Source organism: Megascapheus bottae, chromosome 19 (genome assembly GCF_031878675.1).
Source record: "Megascapheus bottae isolate mThoBot1 chromosome 19, mThoBot2.hap1, whole genome shotgun sequence".
In the NCBI taxonomy this organism is placed as follows: domain Eukaryota; kingdom Metazoa; phylum Chordata; class Mammalia; order Rodentia; family Geomyidae; genus Megascapheus; species Megascapheus bottae.
The window spans coordinates 17,014,736-17,039,103 of NC_143527.1; the positions used below are offsets into that span (position 1 = coordinate 17,014,736).

At 44.3% G+C, this 24,368-nt stretch overlaps 1 protein-coding gene across 3 annotated transcripts in view; it reads right to left on the reverse strand.

The window, feature by feature from the left end:
- The window catches only part of Mapk4 (mitogen-activated protein kinase 4), a 99,655-nt gene extending 91,787 nt beyond the window's left edge, over positions 1 to 7,868 (reverse strand). For 2 of the 3 annotated variants that reach the window (XM_090353091.1, XM_090353088.1), the window contains exon 1: positions 7,731 to 7,868. The gene's annotated coding sequence lies outside the window, so the exon portion shown is untranslated. Of the gene's footprint in view, positions 1 to 6,817; positions 6,900 to 7,730 lie in introns of those variants that run through there. The other variant, XM_090353089.1, reaches the window with a different exon arrangement.
- Between the last annotated feature and the right edge of the window lie 16,500 nt (positions 7,869 to 24,368).

Genomic DNA, 24,368 nt, shown 5'->3' on the forward strand with positions numbered 1-24,368 from the left:
TGGCAGGGAGAAATCTGGAGTAAATTTACTGTCTAGTAATAGCAAGATATTATGTTCAATTAAGGAGCTTCAAAATATTAAATACATCCATTAAAAATCACATCTACCAAGAAGTTTATACTATAAATCATTCCAGTAGGAATTGAAAAAAAAGAAAGCAAAAACTTAAATTTATATGTTCACTATTGTCTCAGTTAATTCAGATGCATTTTAAAGTAAGCTGACAAAAATATAACACCAAAATTAAACAGAAAATATGAGTAGGGTAGATTGTGGATTGTAGATTTGTTTCTGCTTTTTGCTCTTTCTCATAATGAATATGTATCACTTTCCTAAGTAGGAAAAGAAATGTTTTCCTTTTATTTTCCAATGTTAAGTATCAAACCCCAGGCCTTGGTCATATTAGGCAAATGCTTTACACCTATCCCTTAAATACTTTCATTCAAAATATTCACTGTAGAATATAACAAAAGAATGCTAAGCTGGTGACTGATACCCATAAACCTACTCAGGAAGCTGAGATCTGAGCACCCAACTCTGAAAACCACTAGGGCAAGAAAGCCTTCAAGACTCAGTCTCCAATTAACCTGCAAAATGCTTATGTGGGAGAACACAGCCAGAAGCCAGCAAGGCTTCTGTCAACTAATCTCATTCCACCAATCCAACTCATTTTCTGTGGCTCTTTGCAGTACTATCTGTGTGTGTGTGTGTGTACACATACCTTTGCTATAGATGTAATGATTTTTAAATCTAGGCTTTGGTTTGTCAGGATTAGAGGCAAGGCATTAAGATGTTTCCTGCCTGGTCCCCTGCCACCAACAAACCCTGGCATCCAGGAAAACAGATGTAGGCTGTGCCAGTGGTGCTGAGTTTGGGAGATGGAGCAAATTCCTGGCTCCTGCCCTAACCTCCTCATTGACCTCTGTGTAACCTTGACAAGTCATCTTATTCCTCTTGGCCTCTGTTTCCCCATTTATATAATAGGTAAGAAGAACTGGCCAAGGGCCAGTTTGGCCGAGTGGTAGAGTGCTTGCCTAGCATGCACGAAGACCGGGGTTCGATTCCTCAGTACCATGTACATAGAAAAAAGCTGGAAGTGGTGCCTAAGCTTAAGTGGTAAAGCTCTAGCCTTGAGAAAGTCCAAGGACAGTGCTCAGGCCCTGAGCTCAAGCCCAGGACTGGCAAAAAAAAATAAAAAATAAAAAAAATGAAGAACTGGCCAGAGGCCTCTAAAATCTCTTTCCAGACTACTGTCTGAATGAAGATAAAATCAATAAACAGATATCAACTCATGAATTATTTTAGACAAATCAGTTTAAATGTAAGAGAAGACTGACTACAGTCTCTTTACTTTTATTAAACTACATATTGATATATTGATAGAGTAGCTTCATACAAAGCCAAATGCATTCAGAGCAACAACTCCAGTATTCTCTCCCTAGGTGCTTCCCAGTTAGAAAAATTAATTAAGAAATGAGTCAAGGCCTGGTGTCAGAGTGGTTCACACCTGTAACCCTTGCTACTCAGGAAGGTAAGATCTAAGGATCATAGTTGGAAGCCAACCTGGTAGGAAAGTCCATGAAATGTGTATTTTCAATTAACCACTAAAAAAGTCTAATTGGAGCTGTTGCTCAAGTGGTAGAGTGCTAGCCTTGAGGAAAAAAAACCCAACAACTCAGAAACAGCACAGGATCTGAACATACCTTTAAAAGAGGATAAATATTTCCCACTTAGATTACTTCAATACAAGAAGCCCTCACCCCAGCCTTGGGTATTCCAAAAGATAAATTTTTGAGCCAATGAACTCTTATCATGTACCCTCCAAGTCCTCAAATGAGCTGAAGAAGAGTTTCATTCGCTTTCTGGAACAAAGACTTGGTGCTGCCCAGCCTCACTTACAAGATGCTACAAGTCACTTCTACTCTCAGGTGGAACTCAGCCTCCTGCCGAGCTGGAACTCACCCGGCCCTCCTTCCTACACAGCCGCTCTTGTGACATGGAGCCGCTGAAGATACAGATCTTCTTGCTTTTGAGGACAGTCATTACCAAAAGTACAGGTCATGCTGGAATTAACATTTCTCTTTTGATCTAGGTACGAGATGGAAGCCAACATTCTGAGAAGCTGCCTTCGTGGAAGTCCATCCCCTGGCATCCCTCTCCTGCAGATACATTTGTCCAATCAGAGCCCTTCAATTGATTTCCCAGGACCCTTCCAAGGCCTGGTCACTTCATCTTTCTTTCTCTCTTTCTTTCTTTCTTTCTTTCTTTCTTTCTTTCTTTCTTTCTTTCTTTCTTTCTTTCTTATTTTTTGTGACAGCACTGGAGCTTGAACTCAGGGCTTCATGTTCTTACTTTTTTCTACAATCTACCTACACTTTACCACTTGAGCCATCTCTGAGTTTTTTGTTGTTATTTTGTTTTGTTTTTTGGGTCATGGGGATTGAACTCTGCTTTGGACGCTGTCCCTGAGCTCTTCAGCTCAAGGTTACCACCCTACCCTTGAGCCAAGCCCCCCTTCCCATTTTCTAGAGGTTAACTGGAGGTAAGAATCTCAGGTCCTTTTGTGCTTGGGCTGGCTTTGAACTTTGATCCTCAGATCTCAGCCTCCTGAGTAGCTAGGATTACAGGTTTGAGCCACCACACACAGCCCTATGTCTGAGTTTTTAATGGTTAATTCTCAGTTCTCCCCCCCCCCCCCCTTTAAAGCAGATGAGGAGCCACCCAGAATGCATAAGCAGCAAGTCCCAGGGAATTGGGCCACAGCCCTTAATCCTCCACTGCCCCTGCCACTACCCTGTTCCCCGGGTGCCCACCAGCCACTGCCCAAGCAGAAGGCTAGGATGATCCTGTGCCAACACTACCAATGGTTCTGCCACCCATACTTCTGGAGATAAAGCTGCCATGTACTAACGGGGGAATTGGGGGGGAAGGTTTGCTATTGTTGGTGGTTGTGGTGATGGTTTTAGTATGGAGTCTTCCTTTCTTTCTTTCTTTCTTTCTTTCTTTCTTTCTTTCTTTCTTTCTTTTGACTCAAAAGATGACTTTACTAATATAGTAACCAGCTTAGAACAAGTAACAAGAACTTGTAACAAAGAATGTTTGTGAAATATACATACACATACATACATACACTAGATCATTCTACCAATTGAGCCATATTTCCAGTTCCCACCACATACAATTTTTTTTAATAGGGCTAGGGTTTGAACTCAGGGCCTTGCACTCACTAGTCAGGTGCTCTACCAGTTGAGCCATGTCTCCAGCTCTTTTTTGATTTGGTTACTTTGGGATATTCTTATGTTCCCCCCAACCATGCCCCTCCTGGACTGTTATCCTCCTATCTCCATTTCCACACATCTGGGATCGCAAGGACATACCACTAAGCTCTTACTTGTCATTTCAGATAGGATCTAGCTCACATTTTTCCTGGACTGACCTCAAGCCACAATCATCCTGACTTCCAGGTGGACTTATAGGCATGGACTATCACACCTGGCCAATAATGTTTATTCTAATGGGAAAATACTCATCTGGAAAGTTCCACGAGCTAATCACACATTTAAGTTACTTTCTTTCTTTCTTTTTTTTTTTTTTTTTTTTTGCCAGTCCTGGGCTTGAGCTCAGGGCCTGAGCACTGTCCTTGGACTTTCTCAAGGCTAGAGCTCTACCACTTGAGCCTCAGCACCACTTCCGGCTTTTTTCTATGTATGTGGTACCGAGGAATTGAACCTGGGTCCTTATGCATGCTAGGCAAGCACTTTAACCACTAGGCCAAACTCCCAGCCCCTTAAGTTACTTTCTTGAAAAGATCCAAGTTCCCCTAAATAAATCCTCTCCCAGAAAAGTGGACTCAGCTATGATACAGCATGATACACAGTAACTAACACCGCCTTAGAACAACAGTCCTCAGCCAGGGCTGATTTTGTTCTCCAGAGGACATGCAGAAAACAGCTAGAGATATATGGAGTTGTCATGATTTGGAGAGAGGAGCTAGCATTGAATGGGTACAACCCAGGGGTGCTATGACACACCATCAGTGCTCAGAGCCTCTCCACAACAAGGAATCATCTCCTCCACAGTGTCTCTGTTAATGCCATGGCTAAGTTCCTTGCCTTAAAGTAATGGTTGCATACAGAAAGAGAAGCAAAAGTTCCCACTGCAAAAATAACAAATCTTCAGGCCTTGGGGTAGAGTACACAAAGGCCATGTGGCTCAGCTGTCTGATGTGCTAAAAAGCAAGCCAAACACTGGTGATAACTTACACCTATAATCCTTGCTACTGAAGAGACTGAGATCAGAAGATCACAGTTCAAAGCCAACCCCGCAACAAAGTCCATAAGACTTAGCTCCAATGAACTACCCAGAGGCCAGAAGTAGAGCTGTAGCTTAAGTGGTAGAGAACCAGATTTGAGAAGAAAGTAAAAATCAAAAAAAGTAACAGACGGCACCCAAGCCCTGAGTTCAAGCCCCAGCATAAATTGTTACAAAAAAAATTTTAAGTAACGAAACCTCTGATAGAAGGAAATAAAATGAAAATTACGTGAATCAAGGACCCTGACCAAATTTGCTACATGGTGAGGTTGTGGCATCATTTCATAAGCACCAGGAAGGACTCTGCTACACCTTACCTCCAGCACCCCCTTATTTGGCCTTGATTTCTCACAGTAGAATGCAGCCTTCCATGCCATAACAAGATTTAAAGAGCAAAGACCCCTGGATAAAAGAATACAGTGACCTACATTCATATTCAAGACGAAGTGACAGGTGACCGACTGTTTTCTTAACACATTTTCATACAAGGAAAGAAAGATGACAGAAGATGGGCAGACAGCAGGCCCTGAGGAAAGAGGAAACTGGCAAGAAGCAGAAGGCAAGGGGACCAGTGCAGTAAGTGTCAACAACTCCACAGACTTCCTGTGGAGCAAAGAGGATGGATGGAGACTGAAACAAACAAACAAAAAAAGTCACGTTCTTGGAGATTACAGTTAACTGTAGCCCAGGTGAAAAACTCCAGGAATAAACTTGAAAGAAATGTAACCCTAGCTACTCAGGAGGCTAGGATCCTGGCTCAAAGCTAACTTGGACAGAAAAAGATCTTAAGACTCTTATGTCCAACTAACCAGCAAAAAGCCAGAAGTGGGTATTTGGATTAAGTGAGAGAATGCCAACTTTGAGCAAAAAAAAAAAAACAAAAAAAACAAAAAAACAAATGAGAGTGTGAAGACTTGAGTTTAAGCTCCAGTACAGTCCCTCCCCCAATACACACACACACACACACACACACACACACACACACACCCCTACCACCACCACCACGAGCACTACCACCACAAACAAAACAATGACAACAATCTTAGTAAAGCAGAGATGCCTCTACAGGCATCCAAGGGACAGGAGACAAGGTCCTTGTAGCTATATGATGTAAACTGCTAGGTGATGCCCCTGCCTGACACCTAGGTCAGTCCTTGTCATAATAAACCTAGCTCAGACAGGTGTCCTTGTGCAAACAATGGAAACTATCCTACATGACCATCTACTAGATTCTCAAGGCTCATGGGATGGACCCTCCTCCTTGCCCTGAGTCCTTCCCCTCAGCTGGGGATGGACACTTCGCTATTCTTCTTGGCCATCACTATCCTATTTCATCTGGCAAGACTAACTTGCATGTTCTCTCTGAACTCCTGTTTGGGTTTTTCTCTCATCTAAGTATAGGGCTGCAAGCACCATCACTAAGTGCCTCCCCTATTTTCTACGTATCTTTCAGAAGAGACCAAAGACAAGCTTTGAGTGGAGTTCACAGTAACAGTAATGTGATTTTCTCCGAGTGGAGCTCAGAAATAATGGAGGAAAAAAAAAATCATGATACCAAGAAATGGGAACAAAGAGCTTACCAAAAAATACTGGAGATCAATGTAAAAAGAGAAAACACAGAAGGCATAGAGAACATTCTTAGTGTACAATAAAAGAAAACCCATGATTCTTTGAGGTGGGGGTGGGGATAGGATGATAGACAGAAAGATGGGGTTTCCTGGCTTTTCCTTTGCTGTCCAAGTTACCTTTTATGAATTTACCTCAAAAACTGTTAGATCCTTTGGGACAAAGACTATGCCCTTATAACACTTCTCAGCACCAGTGCAAGTACTCACATAGTTGGTAGTAGATTGAGAAACTATGATTGTCCTGTCAATCTGGATCAGGATGCTAGGGTAATCGGAGTGACAGATTCATCAAGTCTCTTAGAAGTATCCTTAACCCATTTGATACAGACCTCAACCCCTCCAGCCTGGTGCAATGGTGGGGTTTAAAAAACCCTCACCCCCCAGCCCAGGTATGGAGTTTCTTCATGTTCCCCTCTGCCCTCCACCATGGATTCATCCTTTTTTAGTTGACTGACCCTGCACATGAGGGCTTTGCTGTATTAACCTTTCTTTGTTCTCTGATAATTACCACAAACACTCTGTTCAAAGAAACTGCCAGACTTAGGGTTCAGCTGCCTCCAAGCGCCTCATCTCCCTGCCCCACTCCCTTCAATATTGGGTAACTGAATTGGAAAGAGGACCCAAAGCGGCACTTTTTATTATTCTGCTCTACTCAAAAGAGCACAGAAGCTTCCGTCAAGTGTAGAAGACCAGCCACACCGTAAGTCAAGGAAAATTGCAGTTTTCTCAAGGAATCGAAGGCTGGAAGGTCAGATCAATTCTTCCTCCTTACAACAAAAAAAAGCCCTTTGCACTTAGTGGTTGCTCAATAAGTACACGGTACAATAAGGTCGTCGCACAGCTGCCTAGAACATGGTTGCTACTCAGTAAGTACCTACCTGTGAAATCGAAGATGTTGGGGTTCGCACACAGTGGCGCTCAGTGAAGTTCCTTTTGAAGGAAGCGGGTCTGTGGGCAGCAGCCGCGCACGTAGCGGGCCCCAGGCAACAGCTAGGACATTTGAATAGTAGCTCTCACTCTTCACGGAGCCCCGCAGAGGTGACATTAATCACAATCGCAGGCATAGATCCATGAATGGAAGTAGCGCTTTCCAGGCGCGTGACAGACCACGGGCGGGCGCTCACTCGGGACCTGCCCCCCCACACCCCCAGCAGCCGGTTCCCGAGTGTGGATTGGTGGTTCGAATCCACTCCCCTCCCAGGGGGCGACCAGCCCCGCCGCCTCCACTTCACCCACTTGACACTTCGGGGCGGCACCTAAACTCCCACCGTGGCCCGCGCCCGGCCTCGCCCACCGGCCCCGCGGCGGTGCCAGGAGCGTGCAGAACAAAAGCAAGAGCGGGGGTGGAGGGGCTTTCGGATGGGGAGCAGCCCGCGGAGGGGTGGGGGGACGCGGTGGGGTTGCCTCGCTCTGGGGGATCCCCACCGGGTGTGTGTGGGGGGGGGACCCGCATTAACCCTTGACGGCCGAGTCTCACAGCCGAGGTCCGAATCTGAACTCACACAACGATGTCCCGGTGACCCCCAGGTGCAGGGGATCCCAGGGTCCCCCCCCACGCGACGCCCGGCACACGCCCCGAGCCCCGCGCCACCTCCCCGTGCGAACCGCCGACCCCAGGACGGCGCCCGCGCGCGCGGGGCGCGGAGGACAGGGTCCCGCAGGAGGCAGCCTCCCGTTCGGGCGCTCGCCGGCCCGACCTGGGAGGGGGTTCGAGTCCGGTGAGGCAGAGAAGCACCCCCTCCTCGCTTCCCCGCGGGACTCCGGGGGGGCGCAGGAGCTGGAGCCACTTACCGAGTCGGAGCCCCGAGCCCGGCGGCCCGGGCGCGAGCGGCGCCTTTGTCTGCAGCCGCGGCGCCGGCGCGCTCGGCCAGGCGGGTCCCAGCCCCAGCGCGCGGCCAGCTCCCGCGGGCGCCCCGACCGTCCCGCTCGGGCTCGGACTGCCACCGCGGCTCCGCCCCGAGCGCGGCCCCGCCCCCGGCCCGCCGGGCCCCCCACCTGCGGCGGCGGCGGCGGCGGCGGCGCGGGCAGCCCGGCCCTGGGCGGCCCGGGCGGGGGCCTCCCGCGCGCGCTCCGCTCCTCCCTCCGCAGCCGCTCTGGGCCGCGCGCGCGCCGCGCTCACCGGCCTTCGCCCTGCCAGCCTCCCCGAGGCAGCCTCACCTGGGCGGACCCGTCCCGGGACTTCCCGCTTGGGTGAACACTCTCAGGGTCCCCTGCCACCGCGAACGCCCGTCCTCCGCTGTCCGGGAAGGGAGGGAGATGGTGGGCGGGAAGTGGGGGGTCCTCTTGAACCCCCTGCCCAAACGGCTTCCTGGCACCTAATGCTGCGGTGGCGGGGGGGACGGAAGGGAAAACGGGCAGGAACCCGACGGCTCCATTTCCGGGGAGACCAGCGCAGGTGGGAGCTGTGGCCCCAAGGAGGGTCCGTCCAGAGGGGCGCTAGAGCACGGAGTGGTGGCGGGGCGGGGGGGGGGGCTGCCTGGGGTTCACCGCGAGGCACCAGGCTAAGGTGCTCATTCGCAGGGCTGAAATAAAAGTAACAGAAGAGAAGCAAGACTTTGGCAACCAGTGAACAAGAACAGGAGAAACTACCAGACCCAGAGCTGCGGTATTAACCGGGGCGCTGTGATGCCATCCAGCAGGTCCAGAGCAGGAGGGACACGGAACGCGTGCACCGCCGGGGAGTGGCTGGGAAGCTGCTTTCCTGGGCAGAGAAAAAGGTGATAACCTAAATAATGTGTAATGAGGTCACTGGTGGCTTTCGCTGCCCAGGAGCCCTCCACCGCCTCAGGAAGTGTTCAGGAAGATCTGCTGTATACTGTGGTTATTTCTGCTTCACCCTCCACCAGAGTCCAGTACAAGTTCAGGTGCTTAATAGATGCTCAACAACTGTTGGAAGAATTAACCTGAGAATTATATAACTGCTGGTTATAATATGAGAAAAACAGGGAAAAAAGTAAAATAAAATTGTGGGATCACATTGGCAAATGCAGTTACCTAGTTGGGGGTAAATGCTAGCCGCAATGGTTGCCAATTCTGTGCCAAGTTACAGATGGCAAGCCAGGTGCCTCTGGCTCATAACCCTAGCGACTCAGGAAGCTGAGAGATCTAAGGATCAAGGTTCAAAGTCAAACTGGGTAGAAAAGTCCTTAAAACTCTTATCACCTGTTAACCACCAAAAAGATCCAAGTGGAGCTGTGGCTCAAAGAATAGAGCAAACAAGAATATAAGGCCCCGAGTTCATACACCAGCACACATGCACATGCTCATGCACACACACAGGCGCGCGCACACACACACACACACACACACACACACACACTAAGTAGAGACAGCAGCTATCATCTTCTACATTAACCTGGAAGAATAGGTAGAAATAAGGAGTGAAGAGCCAGTGTGTATACATCTGTGGTAAGACATTCTACTGTGTTGCCCGGAGAGAACATTTTAGCATTTTGCTTGCTTAATTTTCATTACAAATAAGTATTATCAATTCAGGCAGTAGGCATAAATACGACATGTTCTATGTTGATTTATTCATTTTTAGAACATCTCCTTCTGGAAGGAAGAATGAGAGGTCTCAAGATGCGCATTGTATCCCCCAAAGACAGAAAGATAAATGCCTCCCCCCGCCCAGTAGGCCCACTTGTGTCAGATGAGAAAAGCCCATTCTCCCTTCAAGGTATTTCAGCTCAGAATCCGGAGTTGTGAAACTGTCCTTGGGAGCAACATGCTTGTCCACGTGACCGGATCCATCTCTTCTATTTGACAATTGGGGAAAAGTGATTTTCTCCTTCTGGTGAGTTTCAGTGAATGGCTCATGGATAGGGAATGGCCCTCCTCCAAACAGTGGGTAAGAGACTATGAAATATGCATTTTAATATCATTCCAGGGGAATGAGTAAGAACTGGGGTGGCTATCAGGCACCTCCATATGGCTGGACACATGGGAGTCCTGTTCCTGTGAGTCTGCTTTGAAGAAACAAGTTACTATCTGGACACCCATGGCTCATATCTGTAATCCTAGCTACTTGAGAGGCTGAGATCTGAGAATCACAGTTCAAAGCCAGCTCAGGGAGGAAAGTTCATGAGACTAATCTCCAAACATCAAAAATATTAGCTGGAAGTAGAGCTGTGACTCAAGTAGGAAAGCACCAGCCTTGAGCAAAAAAGCTAAAAGTGTGCAGTCCCTGAGTTCAAGCATCAATACCAGCACACACGCGTGCACACACACACACACACACACACACACACACGAATTTTCTCCTGTGTTTACTCCACAGGAGGCTCTCATAAATAAATAGCTGGCTGGGGTAGGGGTCAGACAGCAGAAACTATCTGTACTGAACTCAAAACTCAAAGGTAGCCAGGTCATTTTGTTAGCACTTTCTTTTTTCTAGAGGAAACAATATGGCAGCATTTCCCACTAGGACTGGACAGACACTACAGGTTGCACCTTGCCTCCATGGATGGACCAGGGAAGCCGATGTCTGGTGTGGCTCTGGAGGAGGAGGAGGGCCAGGAAAAGACCATGCCTACTGGATTCATCTCATATAACACCTGGTTGTGATCTGGGTCTAGATGGTAGAGGGGAAGCAATTGGTTTGTTAACCTCTCTTCCCATATACAGCCTCTTCCAGTCTAAGGAGTTGACATTACTGAAGGCCTACAAGGTCACATGTGGCTTCTCCCAAAGCGGAAGAGTGGTCATGTTTGGGGAAATGACTAGATCTTAACTTCTAGAAGATGGAGTTCCTCAACAGGACATAGACACAAGCCTGTGTGCCCTTCTCCCTCTCATGGTTTGTGCCCTTTTGGAAGCAGTCTACCCCATCACTGTGTCTGAGTCTCCTCTCTTCTTTTCCCCTCTCCTCTTCCCTCACTTCCCTCATTTCCTTACTTCCTTTTCCCTTTTCTCCTTGTCTCTGTCTCTCTGTGTCTCTCTTTCTCTCTCTCCCTCGCGCTCTCTCTCCCTCGCGCTCTCTCTCTCTCTCTCTCTCTCTCTCTCTCTCTCTCTCTCTCTCTCTCTCTCTCTCTCTCTCATTTGCACACTCTCACTCTCTCACCCTCTCTCCTTTCTCCCTCTTCTCTCTTTTTTTTTTGTTTAATATATGTCCAGCTAGAAAGATAGACTAGCTTCAGGTAGTCTTGCGGCCCAGGGCCTAAGATGTGAGAATAACAAATGACTTTCTCCTCCTTGTCACTTCAGGCTGCTGTAGATATGCTTTGTTCATTTACAAAGTGATGAGATCTAAGGTGCAGGTGTAGACCAGGGGGAAAGAAGGAACAAGCTCTTACACGTTTACTAGAATTGTTTAGGAAATCTTCCATGGCTTCCCCTTTACCAGTGTCTGCCCCTATGTGTCATACTCTGCCTTCTTTCCCCTTACAAGGAACTGTCCCTGCTTGGGACTGTGGGTGTAACTCAGTGGTAGAATGCTTGCTTAGCATGCAGGAAGCCCTGGATTTGATCCTCAATACCAAAACCACACACAGGCACATAGACAGACAGACAGACAGACAGACACACACACACACACACACACACACACACACACAAATAATAACTGTCATGCTCTATAAGAAGTCATCCTCCGTTGCAGACATCTCATTCCATCTCTCTAAGACATTGCCTTATAAATGCTCCCTCTTCTCTCTGACCATCAGTTTTTCCTCACTCCTGGGTCATGATCTGTGACTTTTAAAATGGCTATGTGTCTCTCACCTTGAAAAAACAAATCTAGAACAAACCAAAAATAAATGCTCTTTGTATGCCACCTGTTACTCCAACTACTATTCAACTTCTTTCCCCTTTTACCAAAAAAAAAAAAAATGGGGGGAAGGTACAGGTAGCTTGTGCCTGCAATCCCAGCTACTCAGAAGGCTGAGATCTAGGATCACTATTCAAAGACAGCCTGGCAGGAAAATCTGCAAGACTCTTATCTCCAATAAACTACTCAGAAAGAGCCAAAAGTGGCACTGTGGCTCACGTAGTAGAACATTAGCCTTGAGCAAAAGAAACTCAGGGACAGTGTCCAGGTCCTGAGTTCAAGCCCAGGACTAGCACAAAAGACAGAAGGAAGGAAGGGAGGGAGGCAGGGAGGGTGGGAGGAAGGGAGGGAGGGAAGACAAAACAAAAAACTCTGTCTCATTAACTCATCCTATGGCTACTGCTCTTGTCAAGGTGCCATGACTGCCATGCTTCTAAATCTTATGGTCAATTTTCAGGCTTTCACTCTTGACCTATACAGCATTCAACATAATTCATCACTCCTTCCTTCCTGAATTGTCTTTTTTTGTTGTTATTCATTTGTCCTCTGGTTCTAGATTTCCAGGGAAAAATAAACAGTAGCTAGGCAAAACAACACAACAAACAGCATACAAAGTATCAAAGCTATTTCTACCAAATTCAGGAGCAAGATAAGAGAGGCTTGCCATCACCATTCATTAACTTTGTTTTAGAGGACAAAATGAAGCAATAAGACATGAAAATAAAATATAGATCTGAGTACTATAAAGGAAGTACCAGAAGATCTTTGTAAATAACTGTAGTTAGGTGACTAAATGCTCAAGACCCTAGTTCTTTTAAAAAAATTTCCAGAATCCCTTGTCATTAGCATGATTTAGTGGTATCAGCCACCAGTCCTTTTTTTCTTTCCTGTGACCCCCAACTGCTCATTATTTTACAGGTGTGACAGGTGAAAACTCTATCACACCTTCAAAGCGGGCCAACCCACATGACAGACACTAAGTATTTGGGGACAGATCCTGGGGTGGGATGAGATTGCTCTGCCTACTAATTTCCCCAGAAGTTTCTTACCTGGCATTCCACACTTTCACTCTGTGATAGAAAAGACCTTGCCAGAAAACTAACTATTCTCTATCCTAGCTCCTTAATTCCTTCAGTTCTATGGGGCTTTCCCCACAAATCACAGGTCATAACCCATTTTAGGCTGTGTAATAAGAGAGACAGATTATACCAGCATTCTTGAAACAATAAAATGGAACAGAATAGAAAATACCAGAATACATTGTAATAGGTGTATGACATTTTTATGTCAGATGATATATTTGTGAGGGTGTGTGTACAAAACTCAATTTTAGTAACTATGGGTCATGATCTAAAAATATCCTACCCTGCTGCCTTATTTTATCAGCTCTGTATAGAAACTGGAGTTTACTGATACCTGACTCTTCTATTACAGCTCATTTCATTTCTCCAAGTGAGTTTTATTCATCCCCTGACCTAGCAAACCATTCTGCTCCTCTCATACAAATCACCCACTGTCATTTGAATATATTTGAGTTTTTCTCCTAATTTGGGTGAATAGTTTGTGTTTTTTTTCCTCATCACCAATAGGCGTTCTCCAAGATAATATCAATTACTGAAGTTTCATATCCAAGAGGGAACCCAGGTCAGGAAATAATTGCACAGAATTGTTAATTCTCAGAAAGGTCCAAGGGCAAATACAAGTTGACTATATTTCTTTTTAAAAAGCTTAGTCTGTGGGGCCAGGAGTTTGGCCTAGTGGTAGAGTGCTTGCCTAGCATACACAAAGACCAAATTTGATTCCCTGGTGCCACATATGTAGAAAAAAGCCTGAAATGGTGCTATGGCTCAAGTGGTAGAGCTCAAGCCTTTAGAAATCCCAAGGACAGTGCTCAGACTCTGGGTTCGAGCCCCAGGACTGGCAAGTAAGCAATAAATAAATAAATAGCTGAGTTTGTTGAGCAGCCCATTCCCATAAAAACCTACAAATCAACTGCCCAAGTCTTCTTTTTGGTACCTAATTGATACAACCAGCTTCAATTCCAAAAATCTTCATTAAGCAAAAATTATTATTCTTATTTCCTAAAATGTGTTCAGCTACTGTGCTGTCTGGAATTCAGGGGCCTAGAAGCCAATGTAATCGCCTGTACTCATGAATCAATTATTGACTGTCTGCTACCTGTTTAGAATTGTGTTCTGTATTTACATCCTGATGGCTATAACCCATTGGACAAAGTTGTATCACTTTTTGAATTGGTCTCTGTTCTCTTCCTGTCCTGCTTCTTCTTTCTACCTCCACAATTAGCATATGGTAACAAGCCCAGCAACTCTAAATATGAGTATAGGTTCAGCATCTATAGGAAATGATCAGTCACCATCTTTGTAAATATTCAATATATGCGGCATTGGATCACTGTTTCCAGCACCTCAGTCTCAAAGCCAGATGGGAAATAGGCCACTGTCATCCATGTGAGCACAACATGGCTTAGTTGTTGTATACCTGAACTAAGAAACATGCAAGGACTTGGAAGATTTTTTTTTTTTTTGCCAGTCCTGGGCTTAAGCTCAGGGCCTGAGCACTGTCCTTGGATTTTCTCAAGGCTAGAGCTCACCACTTGAGCCTCAGCACCACTTCCGGCTTTTTTCTATGTATGTGGTACCCAGGTCTTCGTGCATGTTAGGCAAGCACTCTACCACTAGGCCAAACTCCTGGTCCCAATTGGAAGATTTTTTTTTTTTACTAAGTATTGAAATCATTTTTATTTTAAAACTTGAAGTCTCTGCTGGCTCTATGGAGATCATCATCTTAAAATAGCTATATAGTCAGAAATAAAATGTAGTTTCTATGACTCCAATGTATATCCAAGCCAGTGTCTGTCTAGGTGTGAGGAACTTACCAGTGATGACATTTCTCACAAATGGTCCAGCTTGTGTGAATAATTTTGATGAGGAAGAAAAACAAATCTGTGGCTGGGTAGGTTAAATACGTATGTGTCTTAAAGTCCTTTAATATAAATAACACAAGTCTGCAGTGAAAGTGTAATGATTTCCAAAGGCACCAGTCAACTATCAATGAACAGAACACATATTTTACTCAACTAATTTAAGAATACAAAATCCTAAAAGCTTTTAGGAATATGCCATGATTTGGAAAAAAGAACACATAGATGAAAATGGTCTCATGACAGGAAATGTGTGGCTGAGGAAGGAAAGCAAGGATTAGGAAAAATATTAGAGACATGCATGTGTCATTTGTTAGTTTTTACATGCACCTTAGTGTGTGTTATTTGCTGTCAATTCATACAATTTGATCATGGTCAAATTCTCCAAGAAAATATCAATTACTGAAGTGTCATATCCAAGAGGGAACCCGGGTCAGGAAATAATTGTACAGAATTGCCAATTCTCAGAAAGGTCCAAGGGCAAATACAAGATGACTATATTTCTCTACACAACTACTAATGAGACTTTCTGATGAATGGTTAATACCTATTCCTCAGTTTGGTTTTGCTTTTGGGAAGAAAATCCATTTGTGATTGTTATTGTTGTGCTTGGCTTATACTCCGGATTCCAGAAAGGGTTGTGAGGCAATTCACAGAATGAGAAGACATTGGCTGCTACAAAGCACTTGTGAGCCTTTTCAGGCATCAGTTTTAGCTTGCCTTATCCCAGATGTCTTATTAACTAAGGACTGCTACTGTGCAATTCTGACAAACAGAAAAGAATCTCTACCGGCTCTGGGCAGGTATAATTGATAGCAAGTGACCTTTCTGAACTGCTTTCCCTAACTCCAGAGGAACCTGGCTGGTAAGAAAAATGTTAAATGTTACAGTTATGATATGCATACTGTCTGTGATGGATGAAGTTGGAGCCTAGGACTCCTGGGAAATTGTATTAAGAAGGGTCATGGCCTTGATGAACGTTCATGAGTTTTCAGTAGGAAGAGAGGCAAAACCTGCATACATTGAGAGTTTGGTATGATGGAAGAGCACAGGACCAAGAGTCTAAGTGGCAGTGATCTGCCACTAACTGTCTGGGTAACACTGGCCAAGGCATTCTTCCCTCTCTCTGGATGATAGTTTTCTCATCTGCTCAGACATCTTTGCCTCCCATTAGGTCCTAGAACCTTACCTTATTCTGGTTGGCTGTGCCAGGTCTTCATGCAATATCCCACCTCCTACTCAGACTTCACACTTCTCTAACCACCTGCTCCTAGGCTCACCTGTGGCTCTAGGGTGTGACATGCATTGAATTGAGAGTAGATGGCACCCTAGCAGGTGAGCGTGTGTGTTCGTACACACACACACACACACACACACACACACACACACACACACACACACACACACACACGGTAGACCAGATGTACAGGACATATTGAATGAAGTTTTCACCAATGGGTTCGAGAGCCAGCAAATTTTCTCTTCCCTAGACACAGGCCATCCTGAGATGCAGCAGCTCACACGGACCCTCAGGAAAGGCTTGAGCAAGATGAGGGAAGCAATTGAGATTAATCCAAATAATGGCTGGCTCCCCAATGTGCTGGCCTAATTGCTCTCATTCCACATCTGGGCCCTCTTTCCCCTCATTTCTGCTTCTCTAGAGCGGATCATACTTCTGATGAAAATAGCAGCAGAGATATCTTTGTTTTAGGACCTGCATTGGGGACTTCAAGGCATCAAGGAGTTCTAGAGTTGCTCAGTCCCCATGAAGAGAAGGAAGGACCAAAAAGCAGAAGTCAAAGCCTCCGTTTTGTGTAATGTTTTTCCAGGTAAGGTTCATTTAAGACAAATATCTCCACCTGGGTGTGGCAGTGCATACCTGGAATCCTACTACTCAGGAAGTTGAGGTAGACAGATCTCAAGTTCAAGGTAAGCCTGGACTACTTGGCAAGACCCATCTCCAAAAAAATTTTTAAAAACTAAGGGCTGGGGGTAAGACTCAGTGGTAGAACATTTGTCTACCATCCCAAAGGCCCTGAGTTTGATCCCCCAGGCTGCCAAAAAAATGGAGAAAAAAAAGCAAGCAAATCTATTACAGAAGAAAGCAGTTGGAGCTCTGGGAAGAGTTTGAGAGAAGTTACTACAAAAGAGAGAATAGTTCCTGGTGGAGGGAGTGCTAGAGACCATGCCGCCGCCAGTGAGGCTGGTCCAAGTAGCTGGACCTAAGGCTGTGATTGCTTTGAACTGTCAAATAGCACGACAGGAAGGGAATCTATGTCTGTTTGTTAGTTGACCTTCCCTGGAAGCAAGTCAAACACAAGAGGTGAAAAAGAAATCTAAAATCATCAGTTGCCTATGTAAGAGCATTCTCCATAGTCCATCATCCATCCTTATTTTATTATAAAATAGATCCCAGCCTTTACCAATCAGGTTTGCTATAGAGAAGTCAACTGTGGTGAGACACAAAAACATGCAAGTTTTTCAAGCAAGAAGTCAAGCTTTGTGAACCATTTTGAAAGCAGGGTGCCAATGGCTCATGCCTGTAATCCTAGCTACCCTAGTGGTGAAAATAGTGAAAGGGTAAGGCCCTTAATTCAACAAGCCCCAGTATCTGCACCAAATAAAACTAAGAACCATTTGGGGCTTTCCCCCTCTTCTCCCTTTTCCTGATCTGCTTCTTATTCTGCATTAGTGATTCCTCATCATCAAGGGAGCAAGAAATACTTTGAGTCCTTCTGAGCCTGGCTTATTTCAGTTTCACATCATGATCTACTCATTTTCCTGCACAACAAACATGTCAGAGAGATGGAAGAGCCAAAACCAGATTTCTCTAGACTGAAGGTAGAAGGATGAGGGAGATGTGCAGATCATAGACCATTCCTTCAGGAAGTTTTGATGGAGCGTATACCATAACAAGGGGTAAAGTTTGGTGCAATATATACCATTCAATCCAGTGAGTTCAACATTGTTGAGCTTGGACCTAGATTTTTTATTTTTACTTCTAGGAATCTACTTAAGGTAAGAGGTATCAACAAAAATTTACATAGAAGTCTGATAAGGGCTGTTTTATTTATAGTGCAGCAATGCTGGCAACACTGTAAACATTAAACAACAACAAAACTGCTAAAATATATTATGAATTACAGGAGACAACAGCTACAAATCACGGCCTTTCTGAGGCAAGATAGAAGAGGCAACAGGAAAATTCTAAATAATAAATATTTAAGGTCAGACTCAGCAGCAAGATGGCTTCTCATCACCTTCTTCTTTCAGATATTAAGTTAGGGAGCCATTAAGGGGTTATCTACATCTACCTTGTCATTTGAGAGATGTTAAGAAGTTTCAGACTCTTTAAATGATAGATACATAATTAAAGGGCATGGCTGACAAATGGAAATCCTGAAAAGTCATACTTATTGTCTCTGTGTTCTGGGTAAAACTTGACCACATCTCCAGGTTCAGTTTTGTTTTTTGTAATAAGAACCATCTTTGACAACTCCTTCTAATCATGAATCTCTAAAAAAAAAAAGGAAGCCCAAAACTAATATGCCATTCTTTGGAGAGACTAAATGTATTTATTAAAAATCCTATATGGCTGAGTGCCAGAGGCTCATACCTGAAATCCTAGCTAATCACAAAATTAAGATATGAGGATGGTAGTTTGAAGCTAACCAGGACAGGAAAGTCCATGAGACTATTACCTTCAATTAATCACCAAAAAGCTGGAAATAAAGTCATGGCTCAAGTGGTAGAGTATTAGCCTTGATCATAAAAGCTTAGGGACAGTACCCAGGACCTGAGTTCAAGCTCTAGAATGGGCACAGACATATATGCACACAATTTTGTATGCTGGAGTTATAGGAACTAATTTCTTAGCATTTGAACATAGTTACATTTTAATTATAGCCCTTACAAGTACTCAAAAATAAAGCTGTATCGGATGAGGTAGCTCACAGTGGTAATTCTAGCTACTCAGAAGGCTGAGATCTTAGGATCATGGTTCAAACCCAGCCCGGGGCACTAAGGACTGAGAGACTCTTATCTCCAATTAATCACTAGAAAATAGGAAGTGGGGCTGTGGCTCCAGGGGTAGGACAGTAGCTAGGAGCTGAGGAGCTCAGGGACAACACCCAGGCCCAGGGGTAGGGTGGTAGCCTTGAGTTGAAGAGCTCAGGGACAATGCCAGGCCCAGAGTTCAAGCTCCATGACCCACCCACCAAAATAATAATAATAATAATGTGAGCAAACTTTTAATTCAATAAATACTATTGTAAGAAATAATAACAATATCTATCTTGTCATGTTTTGGTAATAGAACCTAAACCTTTTTGGCTTAGGTACAGCCACATCTCTACTTTCTGCTGCTTAATTGTAGATAAGAATCCCACAAGCCCGAGCTGGTGACTCACGCCTGTAATCCTAGCCACTAAGGAGGCTGAGATCTGAGGATCACAGTTCAAAGTCAGCCCAGGCACTAAAGTTCATGAGACTCTTATCTCCAATTAACCACCAGAAAACCAGAAGTGGAGCTATGGAACAAGTGGTAGAACACTAGCCTTGAGCTGAAGAGCTCAGGGACAGTGCCCAGGACCAGATTTCAAGCCCCAGGACAAAAAAAAAAGAAAGAAAGAAAGAAAGAAAAAGAATTCCAGACATTTCTACCTAGGCTGGCTTTGAACCCTGACTCTCAGATCTCAGCCTCCTGAGCAGCTAGGATTACAGTGTGTGAGAACTTCAGCATGAAAGGCTACCTTTTAATGTTTTTAATGGCTATCTTTCTCTGTCTAGGGCTCTGCTCAGCATTTAAAATTTATGCGATTAAACCGGGCTTGGTGGCTCTAGGTAGTTCTAGGTACTCAGGATCCGAGGATCATGGTTCAAAGCAAGCCTGGGCACTGAAGTCCATGAGACTTTTTTCTCCAATTAGCCACCAGAAAACTGTGCACTTGGAATCTCAGAGGAATGCATACATGAGCAGTCCCCCCCCCCCACTTCTTCCAGAATGTCATATTACAACACACACAACATTCCCAGGAACTTAAGGTGTGGATTATCCATTCCATCCAACAGAACCTCTCAAACTGTTCAATAAATTCAAAATCTTTTCCCCCCCTGGACTCTCAGAGGCCCCAAACAGCTACTTCCACCTGGTGGGTGACAGTGGACTCGTCAGCCCTGGAATTCCTCATACCTAAACAGTGTTGGGGAGAAGAGACGAGACACCCTTATTACCATCTAACCTCTCCAAGTAAGACATAGATGGTTAGATCTTAACCTGCCAATATCAAGCCCTTGCTAACAAGTTTCTTAGACACTACCATGCCAAACAGGAGGCTGCTTCCTGCCCTCCCTGTACTTTTTATTATCAGAAACCTCCATGCTATTTCAGCTTCAGGCAGGAAAAGGGAATGGCATTGATTCTAACATAGATGATGGAAGGAGGCTAAAGGCAACCTTTATCAGCCTCACAGGTCTTCTAAGAGTTTGACACAATTTAATCAGTGAGAGATACTGCAAAATTAATTCCAGAAGGTGTGTGAAATGACGAGCAGAGGACAGTGAAGAGATAGATTCCTTTGCGCTTTCCTCTTTCATTTTTTGTCACAAAGGAGGACAAGCTGTAGATTGAAGAGGAGGATAGATATGGATGAGGCAGGAAATGGGGGTAAGAAAGATCCACAAGATGGATCAGCCTATTTATACTCAGGAGCACCCTGGAGAAGGAAGACATGCCAGAAGAAACAGGCTGAGCTGATTTCCATCCAGAGGATTCAAGTCATAATGTGTGTACAATAGATCTAAGGGAAGAAAGGTTCTCCACTGATCCTGCTTAGAAACTCTGATCTCTTTTCTGTTATTGATAAGGTTTCTGGCCTGGGCAATAGGATTATATAGAATATGGAATATCTAGTTCTTCAAATATTGGCCACCGGGAACTTCTAAAAGCATCCATGCTTAGAGCACCTGGTGTGTGAGTGTGTGTGTGTGTGTGTGTGTGTGTGTGTGTGTGTGTGTGTTTATATTACATCCTATCACTCTTGCTATCACTTGAGCTTTTTAGCTCACTGCTGGCCTTCTACCCCTCAGGTCACACCTCCATTTCTGGCTTTTTGCTAATTAACTGGAGCTAAAAGTCTCTGAGATTTGTCTGCCTAGGCTGACTTCAAACTATGACCCTCAGGTCTCAGCATCCTGAGTAGCTCTGATTACAGGTGTGACCAAAGGCCCCTGATGGGATCTGACTAACAGTGCTGTTAGCACCTGAAGATGGAGTCATGGAGACACTTTTTAGGCTCTAGTCTGCTCCTCTCCCCAAACTGGTAACACTGAATTTATCTGTTTGCATGCAGCTAATATTTTCCCACAGTTCCCAAAGGGCAAGATTTAATAAAGTTAAACAGTGAAGTCCTGTGCTACAGTTCAAAATAATCAGCTGAATGTCTATAATACAAGAAAGATGTGGTCTGCCTTAGTAGCACTTTGAACCTTGTAAGAGTTAATAATGACTTGCCTTCTTCTGAAAGGATCCATGTAACAAAGTCTACTGCTGGATAATGGTGTCAGTTGTGGGTAACTTCTGCTCCCTTCTGATATGTCTATTCATTTTATTATCAGATATCAAGGGCCTTGTGATTTGTTCTCAATTCACACAGAGACATAATTTTATACGTTGATTTCTTTCCTTTCTCAGGGGCAAGGCAGAAACATCTCTGTCTTATATATTTGTCATCCAAAGACAGAATCAAAGTTACACAACCAAGATATGCACCAAAGTGAACAATGGAGATAAATCATGTCTAAATAATCCCTGTAGAGTTGAAGCATTCCTAAGAATTTAAAAGCACTTTCACAACTGGACATTCATGGTTCATGTCTATAATGTTAGCAAGAAGCTAAGATCTGATGATCATGGTTTGTAGCCAGCCTGGGCAGAAGTCAGTGAGACTCTTTTTTTTTTAGGATTTTTTTTATTGAAGAATTTATTAACATTGATTTTTACATCATATTTCAAATGACATGTTTAACAAATGAGTGTTCAAGAGGGGAATCTTTATATATAATTCACTGGCACTTAGTTTTTAGAACATAATCAAAATTAGGCTAAGGATTTGTATATCATAGATACATATTAATTTATGTAATAAAACATTATGTCTATAGAGTCATAGGTTTTTATGTCTATGTAGTTGTGTTTCTATTTCCGATACCATGTCCATAGCATTGGGTATGCAAATATTGAGTCCTCGCTCTTGTACTGTTTGGATCTAATAGCCACATATTAAGGATACCATGCGCCTTTTTTTCCTTTGGTCTTGACTTGTCTCGCACAACATGATTCGCTCTAGATTCATCCACTTCCCTGCAAATGTTATTATTTTATCTTGTCTGTTGGGTGTGTTGGCTTAATATCCAGTATCTACAGGGAATTCAAGAAAATAATCCTCCCCAAACCCAACAAACCAGTCACTAAATGGGCAAGGGAACTAAAGAGAGACTTATCAGAAGAAGAGATTAAAATGGCAGAAAAGCATATGAGAAAATGTTTGTCATTCATGGTCATAAAGGAAATGCAAATAAAAACAACTCTAAGATAACACCTTATCCCAACAAGAATGGCCAAGATTTTGAACTCAGACAATGACAGTTGCTGGTGGGGTTGTGGAGAAAAAGGAACCCTACTGCACTGCTGGTGGGATTGTAAACTAGTTCCGCCACTCTGGAAAGCAGTGTGGAGGTTTCTTAAAGAACTGAAAATAGACCTTCCCTACGATCAAGCCATACCACTTCTGGGCATCTACCCTGAACATCATAACCCAAGATATGATAAGGATACCTGTCTCAGCCATGTTCATCTCTGCACTATTCACAATAGCCAGGAGATGGAAACAATCCAGATGCCCTACTGCAAATGAATGGATACAGAAAATGTGGTGTATATATATACAATGGAATTCTACATAGCCAACAGACAAGATAAAATAATGGCATTTGTAGGGAAGTGGATGAATTTTTTTTGGTGGGTCTTGGGGCTTGAACTCAGCTGGGCATTGTCCCTGAGCCCTTCAGCTCAAGGCTACTGCCCTACCTCTGGGCCTGGGCATTGTCTCTGAACTCTTCAGCTCAAGGCTACTACCCTATCCTTGAGCCAATCCCCACTGCCCATTTTTCTAGAGGTTAATTGGAGATAAGGGTCTCAGGTCCTCTTGTGCCCAGGATGGCTTTGAACCTTGATCCTCAGATCTCAGCCTCCTGAGTAACTAGGATTACAGGCTTGAGCCACCTTGCCTAGCCAGTTAGACTCTTAACTTCATTTATTAACAACCACTACCACCAACAAAGCTGGAGGTAGAGGTATAGCTCAACTGCCAGCCTTGAACAAAAAAAGCTAAGTGAGACTACAAGATGATGAGTTCAAGACCCAATATCAGCACGTGCACATGCACATACACATACACATACACGTAAACACACACAAAGCATTTTTTTATTCATCACATTTCATCCTCTGCTACATGGCCTATGAGATGGGCAGGGTCTATGTCTCCAATTGACTAAGGTAGAATCAAATAATCTGAAAGGTGCAAAGTCTCCCCCAGTTTTTCAGTGTCAACATCAAGTCTAGCTTTCTAAGGACAAACTGTCCCATATGACTGTGGACCTAAAATAGGTAGTTTAAATCAAACTGCTTTATGAGCACCAGTATACAGTATATTGGTTTAACTCAACAATTGTTAAACTATTACTACTGGACAACTATTAGCTATTTAAAAGAATGAATTACATGGAGAAGCAGATATGATCCAAGTTCTAAGGCTCTCATGTAAGTCAGGAGCTCAGACAGTGCCAACCAAGGGATCCAAGCTGATGCCCTGAACCAGAGAAGAACAGAACAGTCAGTACAAAATGTAGGCACTGCTTCAGTAGATGCTTTACCAACTCAAGGGGAAGTGCTCCAAGGTTTTATTCTGGTTGTTGCTGTGAGCATGCCTATATAATATGAAGGTGGTCATAGGTAGAAGGATTGGGGTTCAGGGCCAACTAGGCTAAAGTGCCATATTTTATTGGGGGAAAAAACTAAGGCAAAAAGTGGTAGAGTGCCTGCCTAGCAAGAGAAAAGGCCTGAATTTAAACCCCAGCACTGAAAGAAAGGAAGGAAAGGGAAGGAGAAAAGTAAAGGAGAGAAGAGAAGAAATGGATAAGAGCAGGAATGACACATGAAAGAAAAGAAAAAGAGAAAAGGGAAAAAAGAGGGGGGATAGGAGGATAAGAGAATGGAGGAGGGAAAAGGAGGAGGGAAAGAAAGGTGGAGAGGGATCTTCAGTTCTAATATGTCAGACCTCTGTGACCAAGGTAATGGCCGAAAGTCACTCTTTTCCTTTCTTGATGTTCCTCAGGTCCAAATGTGTAAGCAGGCACACTATCTGAGAGGATTTCTTGGCTGGCCCAGCCCTTCCTGGTATCCTCCTCTCTCTGCTTTGAGTAAGCTTGGAGTTTGAATCCTTCACTGCACATTCCTGGCTGATGGGGATGGAAAGCTAGAATGATGTTCTTTACCAATTTCCTACTCCCTCTTCAAGAGCCATAGCTGCTCCTCCTTGAAACATACCCTATGCTTTCTCTGCCTCACCTCCAGCACCACTGCGTGATTCCCCCCACCCTCCACACACACTATACTGCCTTTTCTTCCCTATCTGTGTGGCTAGACAAGAATCAGTCTTGG